Source organism: Felis catus, chromosome B1 (assembly GCF_018350175.1).
Source record: "Felis catus isolate Fca126 chromosome B1, F.catus_Fca126_mat1.0, whole genome shotgun sequence".
In the NCBI taxonomy this organism is placed as follows: domain Eukaryota; kingdom Metazoa; phylum Chordata; class Mammalia; order Carnivora; family Felidae; genus Felis; species Felis catus.
The window spans coordinates 62,378,628-62,401,173 of NC_058371.1; the positions used below are offsets into that span (position 1 = coordinate 62,378,628).

The following is a 22,546-nucleotide window of genomic DNA, read 5'->3' on the forward strand; positions in this document are numbered from 1 at the left end:
GTCAGAAGTAGAACCCACTGATTCATCACTTACATATAACACCCAGTGCTCCTCTCAACAAGTGCCCTCCTTAATGCCCATCACCCATTTAGCCCATCTTTGTGCTGAGTGTGGAATCTGCTTGGGATTCCCTCTCTCCCTCTCTCTCTCCCCCTCTCCCCAACTCACACACATGTGTGCATTCTCTCTCTCAAAATAAATAAACATTAAAAAAAAAGAAATATGTTAATGAATTACACAATTATTCCATCAAAGTTTTAATGATGCTAAAATTAGTATCTAAACAAATGGTGCAATAGCTGATTTCTCCTGTTATCTTTTTTGTTTTTAGTGTAAACTGCCATTTCTCCATAAATCACAGTCAACTTCATGTTATTTCCTAAACAAGTCTTTGCCCAGCATAAGCTTTGTTGGAAAGCGTTTTTAGTTAGTCTTGAAGACACGTAGGTGAACCACTACTCCTGAGCCTACACATTCATAACAAGGATGTTAAATCATTATACGAATTAAAATAGGCCTGGAAAGCTCAGAAAACTTAGCAGTGTCTATAACTCTCTAAGGTGGATTTTACTGCTCAGAGAATACATCTAAATACACTTAAAACTGGAATGTGTGTGTGTGTGTGTGTGTGCACGTATGCGTATCTATTATGTACAAGTGTGTCTATGTGTATGTATTTTATATACACGGAATATCTATATTATTTCAAAAGCCAGACCACTTTGCTTGGACTTCTTTATTTCAGAAGAGGAAATTGATACAAAGGCAAACAAAAGGAGGCAGATTTTTCTTGGCTCCTACATTGCTGATGATAAAGGAGGGTGTCAAGGGTTCCCACCGCCCTCTTTTGCTTCTTGCTCTTCTCTTGAAATAAATCCTGATGATACCACCATGATCTTTGTAATTAAATTGCTTTACCCAAAACAGATGTTCTCCGGGAGCATTTTCCCTTTTGCAGCCTACTCGTAGTTTCTGTGCTCATTTATCTTGTTAACTCATATCTAAGAGAACACATGGAAGTGGCGTGGTCAAAAAGAAATTGGATACATAGAGAAAGAGTTTAATTGTTGCTATTAAACTAAATTATTAAACTGCAAGTTATCTGAAATGGCTAAGACCGAAAAAGACATAAATCAGCCACCACCTACATATTTTAATTCATGACCTTTTTTTTTTTTTTACTGTTTTAGTATCTTGTTCAGTTTGAATAATGAAACAATTAATTGATTTCAGTTTTAAAACAGTGCTATTATAATCACATACCCAAACTGAATAACATTCTGAAATTATATTTTACATGTTAAAATATATTTTTTTTAAAGGCAACTCTAACATTTAACACAGTGACATCTCCTTTCCTGTATACCTGAATGGTTTTGGTATATTTTAACTTCCACTAAAATTATTTCTCAGAAATCTTTCTGTTAGGCTTTAAAAATATTTTTCCATTTAGATTTTAAGAAGCCAAAATTGTGATGTAAAATGTAAGGATACTTTAAGTATAAATTAGCTTAACATAAGGCTTAAAATAGCCTTAAAATGTTTTTGAGCTTGGGATATCTGACATTAACACTCTTTGCTTTTGATATTTGAAAAGAAATGCTTTTCTGAATGTGCAGTCAGTTAGATTTAAAAACATGCCTTGACCATTTTAATTCTATCTAGAAATTTAAAGGCAATATATAATAAAAATATAAAAGATTTTTTAAAAGTTTCATATTAGATTATCTTACATTCTTATGTGGCTTCCATGTACTGAAAAGAGAACAGTCCATGTTTTGATCCCAACACCACTGAAAGTTTTATGATTCACTTGGATTTATTCATGGTGAAAATAGCCTTATTCTTCCTTTGAATCATTCCCAAGTTACTCTTAACTAGTATATATTTTTTAAAATTATTGATTTTTATGGCAAAGACTTTTCCATCTGGAAAATAAAATATATACTACTGTGATATTCAAGGATGAATAATACATAATTTGAGTCTTGCAAAGCAATGACATGAGATTTTCAGAGGGTTCTGCAAGGAAGAGAGGAAAGAAGGGCAATGCACAAGGTTGTGCATGGTCCTCTTAAGGTGGTCTCTCATGTCCAAACCAAAGATGAACACCACTCAATGGATATGTTGCACTAGAAGAAAAATAATCAACCTTCCAATGCCCTTGTGGGTACAGAGGTCCTGCTACCTACTGGGACAAGTCCAAGAATGGGTGGAATTGAGAAGTCTTCTCTATGTTGTGCCTTGCTTATTGACAAAAATTTATTTTCCTTTTTCAATTTACCTAACATTAGCCATAGAGTGACTTTGCCTTAAAAGTTTAAGATTTTCATCACAATATTTACAGTTTTCTGAAGAGATAGAGACTAGCTAAAGAAAAATAGAGTTAACTGAAAAACCACACATTATTAGTTGCTGTATCCTAAGATTTACTCTCATTCTGTTCTTAGAACCACATGTTCCATAAAAATACTTATAGGTTTTGCTGATATAGAAGAGTTAGCATGGTATAATGTACGCAGGACTGGAATGGGGGACAGGAATCTTTGGTAGCCATTTTGGTTTTGCCATTAACTAGCCGCATGGTCCTGCAAAAGTCAGTGATCTCTCTGGGCCTTGGTTCCCTCATTTATAAAATGAAGAGCACAACTAAATGATTTTTAAAATCTCTCCCAATTCTAATAATTAAGGCTCCTCATTCCACTGTGATTCCTAAAAGCAGATTTTAAATTATTTTCTAGTCCATTTACACAGTTGTTTTGAACTAAGAAAATTGATTGGCTAACATATACCTTCATCCTTGACGTGGAAGTTTGTTCTGTAATTACTTCAATATAGTTTTCTCAGATGATGCTCTCCTTGAAACACAAGGGGTACAATTAAAACTAGAATACAGTTACGCTATCTTAATACTGGAATTTATTTTAGTACACTCAATAATTTTTGTGTTGTATCTTTAAAAATCTTTTGCCTCATCAATACTGATTATTAATAGAAATACTACTTTTTAAGGGAGAGTCTAAGAAAAGTTTTGAAGAGAGAAGAAAAGAACAAAATTTGGAATCAAATGGAGGAAATATTTGAGAAAGAACAGACTGAACATAAGAAAACCAAGTCTACAAAAATGAAGTCTGATTCTCCTAATACTTGCTTTTTTATTCTGCAGGATAAGGACTTCACAGTTTCCCATGCCTTTACTGGAAGCCCTATTTCTTTATTTTTCTTTTGCCTTTTATAAACCTATTTTGGAGGACTGAAATTCATGAGACTGGTAATACTAAGATTGGACCCATCAAGGCAAAGCAGTTTTGTATATGTGTATGTTTGTACCCTAATACTAACTTTTATTGAAAGCATTTTGAATGTGACAAGACACACAGGTTTCCTCCCGGCTTAACCAAAAATTTTGTCAAGTCCAGCTGATAGTTACTAATAAAACCTTCACAAGACCTCCATCACCCAATTCTCTAAAAATAACCTTGTATTTTTTTTAATGGTTTTAGTCATCTAATAAAATTCAGTGTTCTGTCACATATTGAAGTTTCATTCTATAAAAGGAATACTGTGAGCAATAAAGTATGTTCTCACCAATGGTATTTTAAAACAATTATTTAGTTAGATCAAAACTTCAGAGAGAGCTCAAGAACACATAATAGGGTTACAAGATTTCTTTCGTCATTGTTGGCTTATTCATCTTGCTCACAATTTGTCCACTTTTCCCCTTCCCAAACACAAAATGGAAGGTAAGATATGAACTGCAAGGTAAATAATAACACAATGTAATATAGAAGGTTCTACCTGCATAAAATGCATCTGAAGTGTCCACAACTACCAGCTTTAATTTTTCTCTCCTGACTGAAATATTTTTCTCAGGTATTCTTTCGTGTTTTTGTCTCCACGTGACCAACCACTGCAAATTTAATTGAGGATTTGAAAATATGCCCCACCCCTGATAAACTCTGACAATTTGTTTCTCCCATACTATCTGAAACACACTATGACTGCAGCACTGTTCCATGCAGAAAACCTTTTAACGGCACAACAAAACAAACTGTAAGAGAGATAAATGAGGTTTTGAAGAGCACACACTTAATCAGAATGCAATTCTGCATAGGGTCCCTATTTTCAGGTCATTTCTGTCACAGTTTAGAGTTAAGAGTCTTATGAAAACATAGCAATAAAAACTTAAAATGATCCTTTCAGGAAAGTTTTTCACTGACAATAACTATTTCTTAAGACACTTAACCTCCTATAATTTTCCAAAGGGTTTTGTTCCGTACACACTTGAAGATTATATTCAAAATGTTTTGGTCCAGGTGCTGCCAGCCAGAACCTGCCCAATTAGAAGTGACGGCCGGTGCAGAGCCCCTGGGCACCAGACTTTCCTTCTTCAGGGGACGGATCTGGGAGGTGGGGTGATGGGAGCAATGAGGGCTCAGGAGGTTGTTTGCCAACTTCTTTGAAAATATTACCATCATTTAACAGTCATTCAGCTAATTACAACTGAGCTGAACTGGTGCATTCTCTGCCCTATATTAACTAAAAGTGTATCCTTCAACATTATTCTCATAGGACACATATTGGAAATTTAGACATTTGGATGTTTTGTTTATCAATTCAACAAATGCTTATTGAGGACACAGCAGGTGCCAGGTACGAGGCTAGACCCACAAGAAAAGACTAATAAGGCAATCCTCTGCAGGAGTTGCACTAAATGGAGGAAACTGTATAGAAAGTCTAACAGCTAAATTTCTGACTCTTTTCTGCCCATACTGGGCTTTTATTACTCTTCATCTTCTGGGAATAAAGAAGGACTAATCAAATGTTACCTGTCTTCTCAATGTAAAATAAAGCCAGTTTAACTCTCCTAATTTGAATGTTTCAGGTCTCCTGAATGCATTTCCAGACGGATCTGCTGAATTTTAGTAAGTTTGACCCACAGTCTTTCTTAGATTCCTTTTCTGTTGTCTCTGTCCCATTGGAGGACACTGTTGGAAATAGTCAACTTTGTCCAGGCACTCTGTGAGCTGCCTTCTTGTGACCAGAGAAGAAAATGTTCAGCTCTCTCTTTGTGGAACATTCATCTTTCCTGACTGGTTAGAATCATAAGGAGAGTGAATTTCTCTTGAATGAAACATTTCCTACCCAGAGACAAGCATAGTAGTTCAGGTGACATTCATCCCCTCTGTTTTGTTCTTCTTTTATACTATGTTTGATGAAAGTTAGGGTATTTGCACACACAACAGCTTTCTGTTTGCTCCTATTAGGCTTACGTTTCCCTACAGGTGTCAGGAAGCCTACCAGACCTCCAAGGCCTGACTACTCAGAGCTAAGGCAATTCACCTGGGACCTAGAGTCCAGGAAAATATCTCAGAAGTAGACCCCACTTCTTCTAAAATGCGGCAAATTAAACCATAGTCGTCAGTAAGCCTTAAGATGGAAGTGGACACCCTTACCGGAGACTGGTCTACATGTCATGTGGTCTCAGCAAGCATTTTTTTCTAAGTGTCAGTAGATTCAGATTGTCCACCACCCAGTTAACAGCATAACTGGTGCTCAAGCCCCAAACCAGTACTCACCTGCCCACCACCCTAATAGCAACATTCAATAAAACAGAAAGAACACAATTTATCTGTTCTCACCTCTCTGTTTTGCAGGTTGAGGAAAAACCTGATGAGTCGTGTGGAGCAAATCTTAGCATTGTGGTAAATAGTATGGCCCTTTAAATGTGTGGAACATTCACCTCTGTGCAGGAGAGGGCATGGGAAGGGGAACAGGGGATAGAATAGGGTAAAGATGCAACGACAATCACCTACTTGGCAAAAAGCAAAAATTAGAATCAATCAGAATCACAACCAATGGAAAATTGTGCAAAAGTGTCTATAGTGTTGGGGCACCTGGGTGGCTCAGTCGGTTAAGCATCCAACTCTTGATTTTGGTTAAGCATCTGCCTCTTGATTTCAGCTCAGATCATAATCTCATCGTTTGTGGGATGGAGCCATGCATCAGTCTCTGCACTGGCATCATGGAGCCTGCTTGAGATTCTCTCTCTCCCTCTCTCTCTCTGCTTCACCCTTGCTTGCACACTTGTGCGCACACCCTCTCTTTCTCTCTTTCTAAAAATAAATAAATCAGTAAATAGAAAATATTTTTAAAAAGTATCTGCAATGCGTATTTTAACTCATAAAGAAAAATTGTATGGGATTTAGAAAGTCATTTTGTTTTAAGAAATTATATGGCTCAAAGGAATCCCAGTAGATCTGAAGAAGGAAATTCTCACCCTCAAGCCCTCTATTTAAGTCTTGAACAATTCAGTCCAACACAGTAGTCACTAGCCACAGGGATTATTAGGCACTTGGAATACAGTGGGTCCTAATAGAAATGTGCTGTAAATATGAAACATATCATGGATCTCAAAAACTTAGTACAAAAGAAAAATGTAAGATATTTCATTAATAGTTTTATATTTATTATATGTTGTAATAATATTTTAGATGTATTAGGTTAAATAAAATATCTTATTAAAATTAATTTCATCTGCTTTTTAGTTTGTTTTGTTTTGTTTTGTTTTTTGGGTTTTTTGTTTGTTTTTACTTTTTTAAGATGTGCTAGTAGAAAATTTAAAGTTACATATGTGGCTCACATTTGTGCCTCACGTTATTATATTTCTGTTACACAACACTGGTCTACATTATCATAGTCCAGAGGAAGTTAGCCAATTGACAACTGTTTACTGAAGAGATAGTGGGGGGTAGTAGAGTACTGACCAGACTGTGCCAAGAACCCTTAAGCAGGCAGTGATTTCTTCCTGAAGAGTAGGGACATTTGCTTTAAATCTTTGGAATTCACTCTGGCTTTGGACCAGATACAGCGTTAAAATCAGCACATGTAACTTCTACTAGTCTCTCAGGGCAATATCAGATGACAGATCTGGATTGAGTTAATGGAGGAGACCAAAATCATTCTAAATTCTATTCCTGTGAAGGACCAACAGGGATCCTTTAAGAATGAAGATTCTGAGTTTAAATTGCGTTTGAGGAAGCTAGCAGAGAAAGCTAAACATTTCAAGAGAATGAGAAGAGCATTAGAGATTATTGGATTATAACCAGAGTTGTGTGAAAGAGAAGGAAGTCATTCTTCCCAAAGGCCTGACTTTATGTGAGGTTGGCAGTCCTTTGGGATCTGGGCCCAGGGCAAGTTGTTCTTTGGAAGTAGAGTGGAACTTCGGAACCGGACAGGTAGGGGTGAGGAATGGCCTCTGGCTCCACATTTTTTCACTCTCCATTTTCTCTCTGATTCCCATTCTGCAGCCTTACGGAAGTTTCTTTATACGTGAAAGAAAGATTCTTGGCTATTGGCCATGAAGCACAGAAACAAGTTACCTCCTACCCTGGAAATAAACCTGACCTAAGGGAGAAATTCAAGAATGACACTAAGTTTGTGCTTCCTTCTTGGAACTGTTAGAAAAGGGCCTTGGAGAACAGTGACTTTCCCCTGACCCCTGTCCTCACTATCCCCTCGTTGTTTTCAGTTAGCTTCACCTGTATTCCTGTTGTCAAATTAGATTGGAATTGACAGTAACCAGAGAGAGGGAGAAAAATCAGTTGAGGCTGGGAAAACAAATTTTCTCAAGTTGTTTGTCCTACTTTGGGCACCATATATGTGTTCTTTCAGTGAGTTGTTCGCTCTTGCTCTCTCCATTCCTGTGGACACCACAGTGGGAAACCATTTTGCAGGGACTTTGGACTTTGCATCTTGCTCGGCTGTCTCAGTGACTTCTTGGACTTGATTATTCACCAGGCCATTGAACTATTTCCGCTCTGACACTCAGGTTTGGTCCCTTCTGCTTTTCTTGGCCTGCCTCTTTATTTTCCCCCTTAAATCATTGCCACCCTACATCTCTCTATATAATGAGATTAAATTGATAAAATAGCCCCCTCTTGCTAATGGAAAAATAGGCCTGCATGTGAAACATTTAATTTTCACTTCTCCTTGTCAAATAGGTAACATAGATCTTCCACACACCTGTTGTATCTGTGCAAACATGTAGTTTATTATTAATTACAGAGCTTAAGATTTTAGCTTATGCTTCAGGACTTCAAAACCATGGTTCCTGCTTCATCTGTAGTTATAAATATTTAAACTTTGGCAATGAATCTTAAAGAAAACATAGAATGATTTATTCTCTGAGAAGAGGCCACTGTTAAGAAGTTTGGCACGAAGCATTTTTCTTAGCATTTGCAAGACAAGCCAACTTCTCAGCTCATGCACATTACTGGGATGAATGGCATAGGACTATTGTGACTCTGCATAAAATTATTACTAACCTCATAGATCTTAGAGAAGCAAGCCTGTGAAGGAGTGAAGTAAGTGCACTAGCAACATCCAAAATTAAAGACAGATAGAGCCTGGAGAAATGTTTCTGCCAACATGCTGTATGATTTATTACTGGAAATAGTTCCCAAATCTGGAAAAAAATATTTTGAATCTGCACTTGAGGTAAACTGAGGGTCTACTTAAATTGCGTAGTTACTTTGAGAGTGACAGTTTCCTATTTTGAGACAACAATAGTGTGATATTGCATATATGCTACCCCAAAATATGTGCATAAAAATTAAGATGGGATAGCATTGCCACATGGAGTTGTAGGTATGTATGGCCTATAAGACTCACTAACTAGTGAAGTAATTAATGTCCTGACTACCAGACTTCAAAGAGTAGTCTCAACACAATTACAAATTCCATATTCTGTGGATCTTTATGATCATTCACAATGCTAAAGATGTTAAATGCACAATTAAACATAAAAATAATTTTGCCACTCTTGAAAAATCACCCCAATATGATATATGAAGGCAGGAAAAGTCTTGGTTATGGGTCAGGATGACAAAGAGAAACGACATCCAGCACCCTACCGTGCTTTATCAATATCCCTCATGATCTCAGTTGACACCATGGACTAGATCTTCGAAGCTATGAATGATTAGAAGATGGAACCTTTTCCAACAATGTTGGGATGAACTGTCAGCAGAGCCATTTACTATATGCTCCTAAAAAATTTTACTATATGCTCCTGGAAATAATTTTCCAGTTCACCGTTGGGAATGGGGATGCTAGTGTGACCTCAAGAGAAGCATGGGGCTCCTGATGGGGGTCCCAAGAAAGTACAAACTTAATTCAGTGCAAGTGCTCTGCAAAAGGTTTTAAATGCAAAAAAAAAAAAAAAAATTCCAACTTGACCTGGCTAATTTTAAGTTTTAAGCCTCCATAATGGGGGGAGAGATTATACCCCCAAATTTCTAAAGGCTTAAAGTACAAGACTACGGATTAATAGGGATATATCAGACTGGAGAACAGAGATTGCAACACAAGAGTTGCTTCTCATCGTCTCCAAGGGATTACTGTCAAGGGTTGCCCAATCTAGTAAAATTCAAGGGAAGTCAAAACTCCAGATGACTTTTTATGTGAAATTTCTCTATTACCAAAATATTTTGTTGTTAAAGAAAAGTACACCTGTTTTCTGTGCATCATCCCTCTCTGGCTCGCTGGCTCCCAGTCCCCAACCCGGGGAATATAGATTCTTAGAGTTACTAATCCTCTATGTTCCCTTATTCATGTTGTAAAGCATTCCAAAGCAATGTTCCCCTAATCCCCAGGACCTCAGATCATGAACATCGTATTGAAGGGAAAATTCACTTTCGAATTCTTATTCTTCAAGGGCCACAACCACTCTCTTTGGCAGTATCTAACTTTGCAGTTGTGCCTTTGAATGAGTTATAAAACAGAAGTGGCAAACTTCATTTAATTCACATGCGTTTATGAAGTAATTTCTGTGCACCAGGCAGAAAGCATGTCTGCATGGAAAGATTGGAGAAAAATAATTTGGTTTGTACATTGAAGGAACTCACAATTCATATTATCATTATGCACTTAAAATGCTAAGAGTATTATTGGCAAATATATAATGCAATTTGCCACCAAAATAGGTGAAAACTCATTTCTGTTCTGACTTAGCAAGCATCCTGACAATTTCAGTGAGTTTGTGCCTTTTTCCCTCTCAGTTGCCCATTATCTGATAGAATTCTACATGGACAGTGGGAAACCCAAAACCTTGACTGAAAGGTTGAAGAGAAGAGTGAGGGCTGGGAAAAAAAATCTCGAATAATTACCGCATTTATACACAGAGAGACTCATTAAGGTCTCATTGCCTTCCCTGCAAGATGAAAACAAAGATGTGCTTGTTTGTCAGATGTTAGATTTTGCTAATTATTACAAGCTAGTGTTCAGCACTGAAATAACCAATTCTTTCTGAATTACCAGGTCTCTTCAATTCTCTACTTTACTTTGAATGAAAATACCTGCTCTCTTCATTACTACTGCTGAAGAATTCCTGGGAAAATGTTGAAATCAAGTCTCTGATGAGATAATACTAGTCCTAACTCTTAAACAAAATCGAAGCTCACACTTAATGAAGTTCCAATGATGTGTTCTCAGAAAAAGACCAAATAAAGAAGTTCCCAGATGAGTACAACATGCACTTGACTTTTGTCTATAATAGCAATCACTCACTGAAACGTTTTCCACATGTTTAGCTATTTCCTCATCTATCTATAGGAAAGGCCTCAAAGGAGTAAGACCCATAGTGTTCCACGGCTCGATATATGTGGTAATGATTTGCTATTATAATGATAATTATATATGGAATTGTTCCGCTTCCGGTTCAGGACTAAATCCTGACTGTTAAAATACCCATGATCTCATTAGCATATTTGTAAGATCCTGACAGGAAGCTAAAGGACTATTAATCCTTCTAGTGAAAGAAAATTTCGATATGACAGTTACTGGAATGAAAATTCCATGAAGGGTTCAAAAGCATACAAACAATAAATTTAATGTAATCATTTCAAAGAAATTTCTCATTTTGTTAAAAAAAAAAAGAGGGGTTTTTTGTTTTGTTTTGTTTTGTTTTGTTAAGACATTTGATATAGTGGAATCGATTGTGTTAGAATCAAAACTGTGAAGTAAATGACAGAGAAACTATTCACCAAAGCATAAGGACACTCGACTGCTTGCTTTTCCTTTAAGGTAAGACTCAAGGATCTTCACAGTGTGGGTCAAGTGGTTGGACTGTTCTCGCGCATCAGTGAGGGGACGGGGGCACAAAAGAGGAAGTGGACGATGTACGAGCTTCCAGTACTTCTCCTTGCCCTGGAGGGTGCAGGGTCCACACTGACTCCAGGCTCCGTGGGCCGCAGCAGCAGCCGAGGGGTAAGGCAAAGCAGCTCTCTCACAATAAAGAGCCGTGGGTCAAATGACTGACCTGGTGGTAGTTAACAGGATTTCCTCCGTGTGTCCACACGGTTCCAGTCCCCAGGCTCTTTAAACCACAAAGTCTCATTAGAACTGTTGGCAGTTCCTGACGAGGTTTCTGGGGCTGGGCCTCTTAGACAAGTTTTGTTTGGCCAGAGTGGTTTCCCCCTTTTCTATCATTTGCCTACCGTGATAGATGGGAAGGGCCTGGAGACCCAAGTTCCTTCTTACACAGTCCCCCCTGCAGAGGAGAACCAAGGGAAAAAGAAGACTCGAATGACTTCTCAAGCTGTCACATTTTGCCTCAAAAATTGTATTCAATGTGGTAGCAACACATTCCAAAATGAAGGCGAAAGAAATGGAGGACAGTCTCCCACACTTTGACATTATCATCCATAAGTGTATGTGACAGAGCAAGCCAATTCCACCCCCCCCAAAAGTTTAGTTGCTGTCATTTAAGAGTATCCTAATTATGCCGATTTAAAAATCAGTTTCCTATTTTAAACGCTGGTTGTCCTTTGACATAAAAATAAATGTAACTTGACAGGAACATTAACCAGCTCTTTTGTTGGCAGGCGTGGAGAGCCCCCTGGCCTACCGCACTGGTCCTCCCATCTCAGCCTGGGTAAGACTCAACGAAAAAACTGAAAAAATGCTGATTATCAGACCCACCCGTAGAAATTCTGATTCAGTAGGTTTGGGCTGTGGCTCAGGAATCTCTTCAATAGCAAAACCCAGGTAATTTGAACGTAGGTGGGCCATGAATCTCTCAAAAACACTGGCCTTAGAGAATGTATTCTCAGAGGGTAGATGTGTAATTATAGCTCTATCAGTGTATAACCTTGGCAGACCATATGTATATAGAAGCCAAAAAACCTCAAGTGCCTTGCTTAAGAATCCTCACAGAGCAACGATGAGGTGGGCAGGGGACAGGAAATAATATTCGAGAGACAAGGCTAAGTAATTCACCCAAAGCGACTTAACAAGTCTCTGTTTGAACAGCTGCTGGACCCAGAGCCTCCAGCCTCTCGAGCCCCATGAGTGCTCCTTTGCCACAGTCAGGGAACACGTGCTGCATTGCATGCTCTCCGTCCCTCAGAAATAGTAAATGATACTTCGAATACATTGTCATGGCTACACCTCACCTAGAGTGCCGTTATCTAATCTGGAAATGTTGCTTTATTGTACAGGCACTTGTCTGTACTTGCCACCGAGGCCTCTGGCTGCATCCACTCCTCACCCTTCAGCCCTCCAAACCCTTGTTCCTTCCGCCACTTCGTTAAACAGGCTCCCACCGAGGTCGCTCACGGTTTTCTTGTTGCAAAATCCTAAGGAGAGCATTGGGGTCAAGGCTGTGGAAGAAACGGAATTTTCTATCTCACTTCCCACAACACAATTCTTGAGAAGACGTGAAGACTTCTAACAAAGGATAAATCTACCATTTCATTAAGAAATGAGGAAGCACAGAATAAGTAAGTCAGAAAATCTGAGGAACTCCTGAAAGATTAACAGCAAGTGGAGAGGCTTGAGAGAGACTAAGAATGGAGAAGCAGGAGTCAAACCACCACATAGAAGAAAAGTAAGAGAGGTTTCGGATACTTCAAAGCGAAAAATTAAAACAGTTGCCTAAGAGCTTTGCCTCTATTGTCCCTCTCCACGCTTTCACTAAGCTGTGCAGCACTGTGTATATGGAGGCTGATACCTGAGAATTGTTCTCGAAATCAAGTAGGTAATCTTAGGGGGGGTTCTCTTTTAAGAATAATGGGGCCTAATTTATGTCAGTATTTAGATAACATAAATACCAATTTATGTCATCACTGAAATAAAAACATAAATAACAAGAACTACTAATGCTGATAAAGTGCCTACTATGTGCCAGGCCCTGTTCTAAGCAGCTTATGTGTATTGACTCGTTTATTATGCGCAATAACCCTACAAGGTTGATCTTGCTACTTTCTCCATTTCAATGAAAAACAGAGACATCAAGTGGCCTGCCCAGGGTCATACGGCTACTGCATGGCCAAACTGCAATAAAAGCTCGGGTTGCTACAGAGGTCTGTGTGTTTAGACAGAGGCGCTCCAGATCTGAAGAGCAATCACAGATGGGGAAAAAAGGCAAAACAGGTAGGCCCAGGAGGAAAGTACATGAGATGCTGTACGGTGTGGACCTTTTTATTCTGGAAATTGGGTGGGGTACTGTTTGGTCCCATTATACATCCCAAACAGTTGACAAAATTCATGCTCACTACCTATCCCAATTAGCCTAGTCCTTCATGCAAAAATGTAGACAATAAAAGACAACATATTTTTGAGAAAAAAAAAAAGGAAAAAACAAAGATCAACACACTGTATACCTGATCCTGAAGAAATGAAAAGAATCCAGAGAATAGAGAGAACTTTAAAGTATGTAAAAGCACCCACAGGAATACAAAATAATATTTACTTCATAAAAGAAGAAAAGTCTGCTAATTTAAAAAAAAGCAATCAGCAGAGAGTTCTTAGAAATTAAATATATGATTACTGAAATTGAAATATTCAGTACACAAGACAAATTTTAGAATAAACATCCCTGAAGAGTAGATTTATATAATCTAGAAGATAATTTTAGGTAACTTTTTGTAAAATATAGAGCAAAAAGACAACTTGAAGAACTAAGGGACATGGAAAACTAATAAAAGTTCAATGTCTGTTTAAAGAAACTTCAGAATGATAGAACCAAGACAATAAAATAAAAAATAATACACAAATTTTTCTAGGTTATCTACGTGCATAGGACTCAGATTGAAAAGGGCCTATCGAGTGCCGAACAGTAAAATAAATTCTGGTAATGGGGCAAAACAATGACAATAACAAAATAACCTTCAAGTACACAAAAATAAATCCAAAAATCTACTGTGCAAGATATAATAAAATAAAGTTGAAAGATATAAAAGTAGTCCTACATAGATAAGAAATTCCAGTGTCATAAGGTAATGATTCTTCTAAAATCGATCTATAATTCAATGCAAATCTGATAAAAATCCTAAGAGGAATATGTGCAAAACTTCAGAAGATGCTAAAAAAAATCATATAAAATAATAAAGATCCAAGAATAACTAAGATAATTTTGAAGAAGTTTCTGATCAGCTATTAAAATTTATTATATAACTAGAATAATTAAGATTCTCTGGAATTGGTACAGAAGTGGATGATGATGAGTTAAACAGAATAGAGAACCCAGAAATGTGGATAATGGTATATTACAGAAGTTGGATAAAATCCAGTGTGGAAAAGATAAAAATCAATACATCTTTCTAGGACAAATGGTTTTCCATGTTGAACAAAATAGTGATCCCTGCCTCACACAACATAGAAAATTAATTTTAGATTGATTAAAAATAAAAATGTGCCCAGTGAACTTTAAAACTTTTAGAAGGTAACACATTGGATGATCTTGAACACACGGTAAAGTTGATTGGATAAAGATGATCTTTGACCAAGCAATTTCATTTCTAGGTATGAAACCTAGAAAATTTTGCACTCATATGCACAAGGACGCCTATACAAAAATGCTCATTTTATAAGTCCTTGCAATTGTAAAAGACTAGGAAAAAGGCTAAAATAAACAAATACACTGAAGTATATTATACCTCTGGTGAAAAAAGAAAAATAAATAAAATTGCACTATATAAAACTATATACTAAGCATATAAATATTTCCAACAATGTCATGGAAAAAATGCAGACTGAGATATATACAATATTCTTCCACATACATAAAGTTTCAAAACACTCATCATGTCATATTATTTATGTATATGTATGCATATAGTGAAAATATAAAATCATGCATAAGGAAGAAACAAACCAACCTTTAAGAGAGAGGCCCCTTCTAGAAAGGGTAAAAGGTGAATGAATGGGACCAGGAAGAGCAATACAGTCTTCCATTAAATCTGTAATATTTTATTATATCTCTAAGCATAATGGATGTTATATTATTTGCTGTACTTTTATATCTGTTTATAACATTCAATTAGGAATTTAGCTATTAAGACAAAAGACACTGTACTTATTAAAATGAGTAATATGTTTTCTTATAGCAAGCAGTCAACTTCTCTAGCACCTGGGAATGTCTCAGCAGGAAATGTCTAATAGTAATTGCTCACACAATGCTTTAATATGCCCAGAACGAGAATATAACCTCCTATAATGATTATGAGTAAGCACTTTATATTCCAAGGGCCTCCTGAGAGCAACAAAGGAAATTCAAGTGGAAAGCCCCATCCAATTGTCGGGCCCCTGTCCTCTCAGGCTATCTGCTACTCTGAGTACTGAGGGGCAATTACATACACCCTCACAAAGGACTCAGACCATCTTTGGTCCTGTACTTGGATTAATTAATGGAACCATTTACTGAAAAACCTATTCCAGGCACCGGCACCGGAGGTCAGTGGTGGGAAAGTGGGAGTCAGGGAGAGTAGTGTTCTCCTTTGAGGTTTGATACATTTCTCTTCTACTTATAGTAAATGTGACGGAGTCACTATCATCCATAGACACAGATAATGCTAAGAGCACACAACTAAGGTGTCAGATGACTGGTGCATACCAAGATGGGGTTCTGAGACCCAGTGAAATGCAGGCCAGCTCAGGATTAGTTCTGCACATCTAGTTACAGGACTGAGATTCTGTGCAGCCATGGAAAAGAGACCCCAAGAACCTCATGGCTAATCATCTTTAGAACTGACTTCCGATAGAACAGCCTTGCTCTTTGGGGCGCCTGGGTGGCGCAGTCGGTTAAGCATCCGACTTCAGTCAGGTCACGATCTCGCGGTCCGTGAGTTCGAGCCCTGCATCAGGCTCTGGGCTGATGGCTCAGAGCCTGGAGCCTGTTTCCGATTCTGTGTCTCCCTCTCTCTCTGCCCCTCCCCCGTTCATGCTCTCTCTCTGTCCCAAAAATATATAAGAACGTTGAAAAAAATTTTTTAAAAAGAACAGCCCTGCTCTTATCAAGCAGGTAATCACATTATGGGTCCCAGAGAATGCTGAGTGTGGGGCTCACAAATACACATCTAGGGTGGGACATTTGCTGCTGTTCTTGTATATCAGATTGGATTTAAAATAATGCTTTGTTCTCTTTATATGTAAAATACAGCCTTTAACTTTTAGACAACACTTTCAAATTTCATTTCATTCTTACAGCCTCCCAGTTTGGTTGGTTGGGCACTGTGGGGAAAAACCACAAAGGCTGATGGGGAACAAGAATAGGGGTTCCAGGGTAAGGTGCAGAAACAGAATTTTCAGGAGCTGCGATGCTTCCAAGGGACATTCCTTGGCTTCTGGTCAAGATCTCAGGCACTACCATTCCTTTCTAAAGTCATCCCAGAAAATGGCCTATCTTGTTGCCCTGCCCATAATAAAAGGTTGCTTCAAAACTCAACTCAGGAATGGGGCACCTGGGTGGCTCGGTCGGTTAAGGATCTTGCAATCTGTGAGTTCATGCCCCGTGACGGGCTCTGTGCTGACAGCTCAGAGCCTGAAACCTACTTCAGATTCTGTGTCTCTCTCTGCCCCTCCCCTGCTCATGCTCAGTCTCTCTCTCTCAAAATATAAATTAACATTAACAAAATTAAAAAACTTAACTCCAGGAATTAATTATTCATTTAATACAGAAGAAAATAGTCTCACAACTTTCCCCAAGCTCTCTAGTAAAAGAAACACATAGCCAGCTCCATTAAGGCTTTCTAATTATGTTACATTAAAAGAGAGAAGATTTCTATCTTGATTCCTGTTTTCCTTATTTTGATCCTATAGGCCAGTATTTCCCAGTGCAGCAGGAGCACTGGGCCGCCTGCCTCCGGGTCATTTGTGGTACGTGCTAAAATAAATATAGATGGACCACATCACTGGGGATTCTCATTTACTAAATATGAGGTGGGGCCCTAAAATCTAAGCTTTTTCAAAGTTCCATTGGTAATTTTTAGGTATATGTGATTTGGGGAATGATCACAGAAGAAAAAGACAAGGCCTCTGTAAATAAAGTAGGGGTTCAAGGTGCACATAGGACTGAAGATTCACCTATATTTCAAAAAAGTTTATTATAAAAATTTCAGCGAGGCTTCCAAGCGAAGGGATTTGAAAATGATGTAGCCTTCACACATTTTTATTTTGACACTCAGTGTTATGTTGTAAACAGTGTGCTGGAACTGGCTTATACAGCTTTGTTAAGTTTTCAGGAATTTTGCCATTCAGTTGTTAAACTGTTGATAGCTTGAAATCAGCTATGGTGGAAATATTTACACCATGGAAATCAGGAAATGCTACAAACCGGGGGATCTGACCCCCTGGGGTACTTGTTACAAATTTACCATCCACCCCCACTGGTTTTAGAGGATGTAAGGAATAGTGTGTTATAAATATAAACATTTCTGCAGTACTATTTCATTGCTCTTTTAAATGTATCCAATTAAATCTAATACCAAAAATATTTGATACTCACTGGCCATTACCCATGTAGAAAACACAGGACAATCTCTTTTTTAACAGACCGCAATTTCACACTATTCCATTTTTTCACTGAACTTTCATTCCTTTCCACGTGTACTAGAAAATGTTATTTAAATATTATTTTTTAAGCTTGAGACTCTTTTTCATGCTATCACTTTGCTCTGTATAGAATATGTACAGAAATTGAAATTAGAGATTTTTAAACTTTTCTATGATTATAAGGCTGTAAGTTTTAAATGATTTTTCTTCTGGGTTGAGTTATCAGTACTATTAATAGTAGTAGACAATTGATTAAAACAATATACATATTAATAATGAATACATAATTGCTAATTATAAAAAGCATTTTTTTTTTTTGGAAATGCATCTTTTCATGAAATGGATGGGACTGTTGAAATTAGCTTACATGTTCAAGGATAAATATTATTTATTGCTAGAAGGCCTGCAGCTGCTTTATTACTCTTTCCTTATTTAACAAAACACTGGGAGAAAAAAACTCATTAAAAAATAGATAGGAATTGGGGCGCCTGGGTGGCGCAGTCGGTTGAGCGTCCGACTTCAGCCAGGTCACAATCTCGCAGTCCGTGAGTTCGAGCCCCGCGTCGGGCTCTGGGCTGATGGCTCAGAGCCTGGAGCCTGTTTCCGATTCTGTGTCTCCCTCTCTCTCTGCCCTTCCCCCGTTCATGCTCTCTCTCTCTCTGTCCCAAAAATAAATAAACGTTGAAAAAAAAATTAAAAAAAAAATAGATAGGAATGAAAAGAATTCAGTAGTGTTCCTTAATTCTCTAAATTCCTTCTCAGTTACAGGCCAAAAATCACATGGTACGTCTACTTACAAAAAAATAATTCTTTGATGTAATATAATGACTTGATTACGTTCTCTTTCAGTTGTGTTGTAAGCAAATACAGTAAAACCTTGGTTTGTGAGCATAATTCATCTCGGAATCATGCTTGTAATCCAAAGCCCTTGAATATCAAAGCAAATTTTCTCATAAAAAAGTATAATGGAAATTCAGATAATTTGTTCCACAACCCCCCAAAAATCCACATAAAAATGATTATAATATTGTAATATAATACCAAATAATAAATAAAATACAAAATATAAAGAAAAATGAACAAATTAACCTTCGTGGCTAGTGTGAGGGAGACAAGAGAGAGAAGAGTTATTGTGTAGGACGACTTTCACTACCACTAACGGAATCACTGCTATCTGTTGGCTCCATGGAAGCTTTTTCTTTCCGTGCAACTTTAACAAGGAACCTATCCAATGACCTAGAATGAAGCAAAGTATTCCTAACCTTACTCTTGTACAGAAAAGCAAAGGACTGTCCATAGGTGCTTTGAAGTGACAACAAACACAGTTGTGCCAGTTGTGGGCACTTTCCAATGTTCTGGAAATTTACTGTTTTCTGCCAAACACCATGACCTGAGACCAGCATCCGAGCATGGGAGATGATCACCCACAATCCCCAGTGAGAGAAAAAGAGAACAATTGGCTCAGTTGTGATCATGTGACGTTTGGCCTCATGTACTGCTAGCATTGCAAGACACTACTTGTTTATCAAGTTAAAATTTATTAGAAATGCGTGTTTGTCTTGTGGAACACTCACAGAACAAGTTATTCACAATCCAAGGTTTTACTGTACTTGGAAAATGATTACATTTCAAAGGGTTTGACCATACCAATTTATCATTCCCTTTCTCACTACCAACTGCTTTATTGCTGTTCCTTCAGTCCTTCATTTCCTTCTGGAGATTCTCCCACTCTGGACAGTTCACCGTGGTGAGAATAGGCATGGGCGAGGACTATGCCCCTTTTTCCTTTTTTGGTGAAGTACAAACTGGGTGACTGTGAACAGACAGGCAAGAAAGGGGCATTCTCAGACTGGCCCACATTAAGAATGATTAATGAAAATTGAAGATTTGGATATTGATTTCCATAAAACTATAGATGTTCTCTCATGCCCTTGAGATAGTCATCATATACATTCAGGAATTTGTGGACCACTCTGAGGACTGTGGCTGTGCAGCCTACCAAGGGTTCAGTCATGCAGACAAAACCCACCTAATCTCAATAACTAGGCAGCCTGAGCCAGCCACCCTTCCAGCTCTCTCTTTTCAGAGGCACTGAGTAACCTCACTTCTCCTGTGACTTCCTGCGTGTTGCACACAGCACTTTTACACTTAAGTGTTAGCAACTGACTCGGGTCTGGACTATATAAATTACAGAACTAACTTCCTAGTAAATAATTATAGACAAGTTTAATTTTATTGGCCACAGAGATAAAGCCTAATTTCCAGGATTTACAGGTCAAATTGGGTGGTTCCAATAAATATTGCAATCTTAAAAATTCTTCAATGTCATTTACCAGATTCTCCTTCCTTTTTTCCCAAATTTCCATCTATTTCAACAGGGAAAGGAGTAGAAAAATGTTGCTGTAAGTTCTCTGAAGTAGTGGAAATATTTTTGAAATATGTCCCTTTATTTTTAAGCAGTAAATTTTCCAACTATTTAGAGCAATAATCCTGAAACTTTCCCCCCCAAGGAATATGATGAGAGACTGGACATTTGGCCCTTTTAAAAATGCATGTTTGCAAATACACATGAAATGGGCCTTCAACTGCAAAGGATGTTGTTGATTCCATGAAACTTATCCATGGGCACTAGTTAAGAAATTATTTAGGCCATACAATAGGAATACTAGAATCAGATCATCTCTTAGAATATATAGTGTACAACATTTCAAATAATTAAAATATGTTTCAACAACAAAAAAAGTTTTGGTAATTACCCACAACAAATTGGGTAAGATTTCTTTAAAAGGTCAATTTCTATGGTACATATGCAATTTTGCAATACGTAGTGGCTGCTTGCTATAGAAGATAAAGCATAGGACTTGGAGTCAAATACACTGAAATCGTGATTTTTGTGCCTCATTTTATTGCCTCTATGCCTTTATATGCCTCTTTATGACCTTTCTGAGCCTTTCACATTACTTATTGGCTAAATGTGGATAATATCCCCGTCTTGCAGGGCTGCTGTGAGGATAAAGTAAAGCAATCAAAAGAAATGTCTAGTGCCATTTCTTGAATGTGAGAGCACTCAATAAGTGGTAGCTCTTACTTCAAAGAGGCCCAGAGACTCCTTGCTGGATGTTTGGAATCTGGGATACTTATTTTTGGATCTTATATTCTCGTGGTGGAACTAAAGCCACACTGGTGAACTCTGATGGACATGAACACGCCAAGATTTACTCTGACACTCATGCAATAGGATGCCTCTGCCAAATTCTTGTAGTACTTCACAGGAAAGATTGATATAAATCTTTTTTTCAGATCAATGAGAATAGTAAGCATCCTAAAAGCCCTGGTCCTTAGGCAATAGAATGAATCTGTTGTCAATTTAGTGTTATGTAGTCAAGATTATAAACAAGGGTATAGTTAAAAACCCTCATCCAGCAGAGTAGCTTTGGTATAAATTTTTAAGAAAATTGACCTTCTCCTTTAGGTCACTACTCATTCCCTCCAAGTGACACAATGGCAAAATGTTTATACACTTAATAATCTGAATCACACAAAAGAGAAATAGGAAGACTAAGTAGGTCTTATTTCTTTCCCCACACCCTGAATCCAGTGAAGAATTATTCACCAAACAGTATTTCTGAAAGTTTTGACCATCCTAGATTTTAATAGAAAAACCAAATATCTCTGATGATGAATTTTAAGCCAGTGGAAAATTGAAAAGATCAAACTTCAAACCTCTCAGCAAGACAGTTTTGAAAGGAAATGCTAACAGACCTACCGCTGGGTGCTGCTATGATAAACAGATGAACCCTTCTGAATTTACCTCAATTCCAGTTACACCCATTGGCCAGAGCCATTATTGGCCAAATCCTGCTGCTGCAACTGCTAGGCACTGATGAGAAAGATGCCAGAAATAATAAGTTGGGGCTTAGGCAAAACCCAAGAGGAAACACTTGATGTCAGATATGAGCTTGCCATTGTTTTGAAGGAACATGGATGGAGGAAGGAGTAAATTCCTGTGTGTTTCAGACTCGATGTATATATGCTGACTGTCAGAATGGAACATATTTTCCCTGGCCATTCACAACTGCCACGAGATCATCTTTTTCTGGTATTTAATGGTGACATTCATTTCTAGGCTGCTATTCAGACCTATTCTAGTGTTAAGAATGCTTTTTTGTAATGATAAATATATGAAATAATAAAATATCACACAGATGTTTATCAACATTAGCCAACTCATTTCATATAATTGTGACACTATCCACTCGTGGGGAATTCATTTTGCTGGAGGGGACAAATAACTTCATATACCTCTCATACTTATACTCCATTTTTATCAAGATTAGGAGTAGGGAGGCAGCAAGAGAAGAAGTCTCACAAAATACATGTAGACCCACTGTCTATGTCCCCATGGTGTCTCCACAAAAACCATAGTTGAATCCTACAGAGAAGGAAGAGACCAGTAGTCTCTCTTTCAACAACCAAAAACCATATAGACTTTGGAAAGCCAATAAATGTTAAACTAACCTAGTAGCATACAGTTTCTGGACTGGGAGTTTTCTATTTAGCAAGCCACAAGGCAATTTAACTTGCCATTTATTAAGACTTTGTTCAGTGGAGAAATTCCATCTGAACTGTATAATAATATTTATATCACCATAGTGCCAATGAGAACCATGGGCATTTAGAGCCAGAAGGGACCAAGAAATGATAATAGTGAACA

General features: G+C 37.7%; 1 long non-coding RNA gene across 1 annotated transcript; it reads right to left on the reverse strand.

The window, feature by feature from the left end:
• Window positions 1-314: 314 nt before the first annotated feature.
• LOC123385214 lies at window positions 315-6,445 on the reverse strand. Its single transcript, XR_006597410.1, has 3 exons — window positions 5,643-6,445; window positions 2,793-2,858; window positions 315-1,001 (listed from the first exon to the last, which is right to left on the reverse strand). It is a non-coding gene; the product is annotated as an uncharacterized LOC123385214 (long non-coding RNA).
• Between the last annotated feature and the right edge of the window lie 16,101 nt (window positions 6,446-22,546).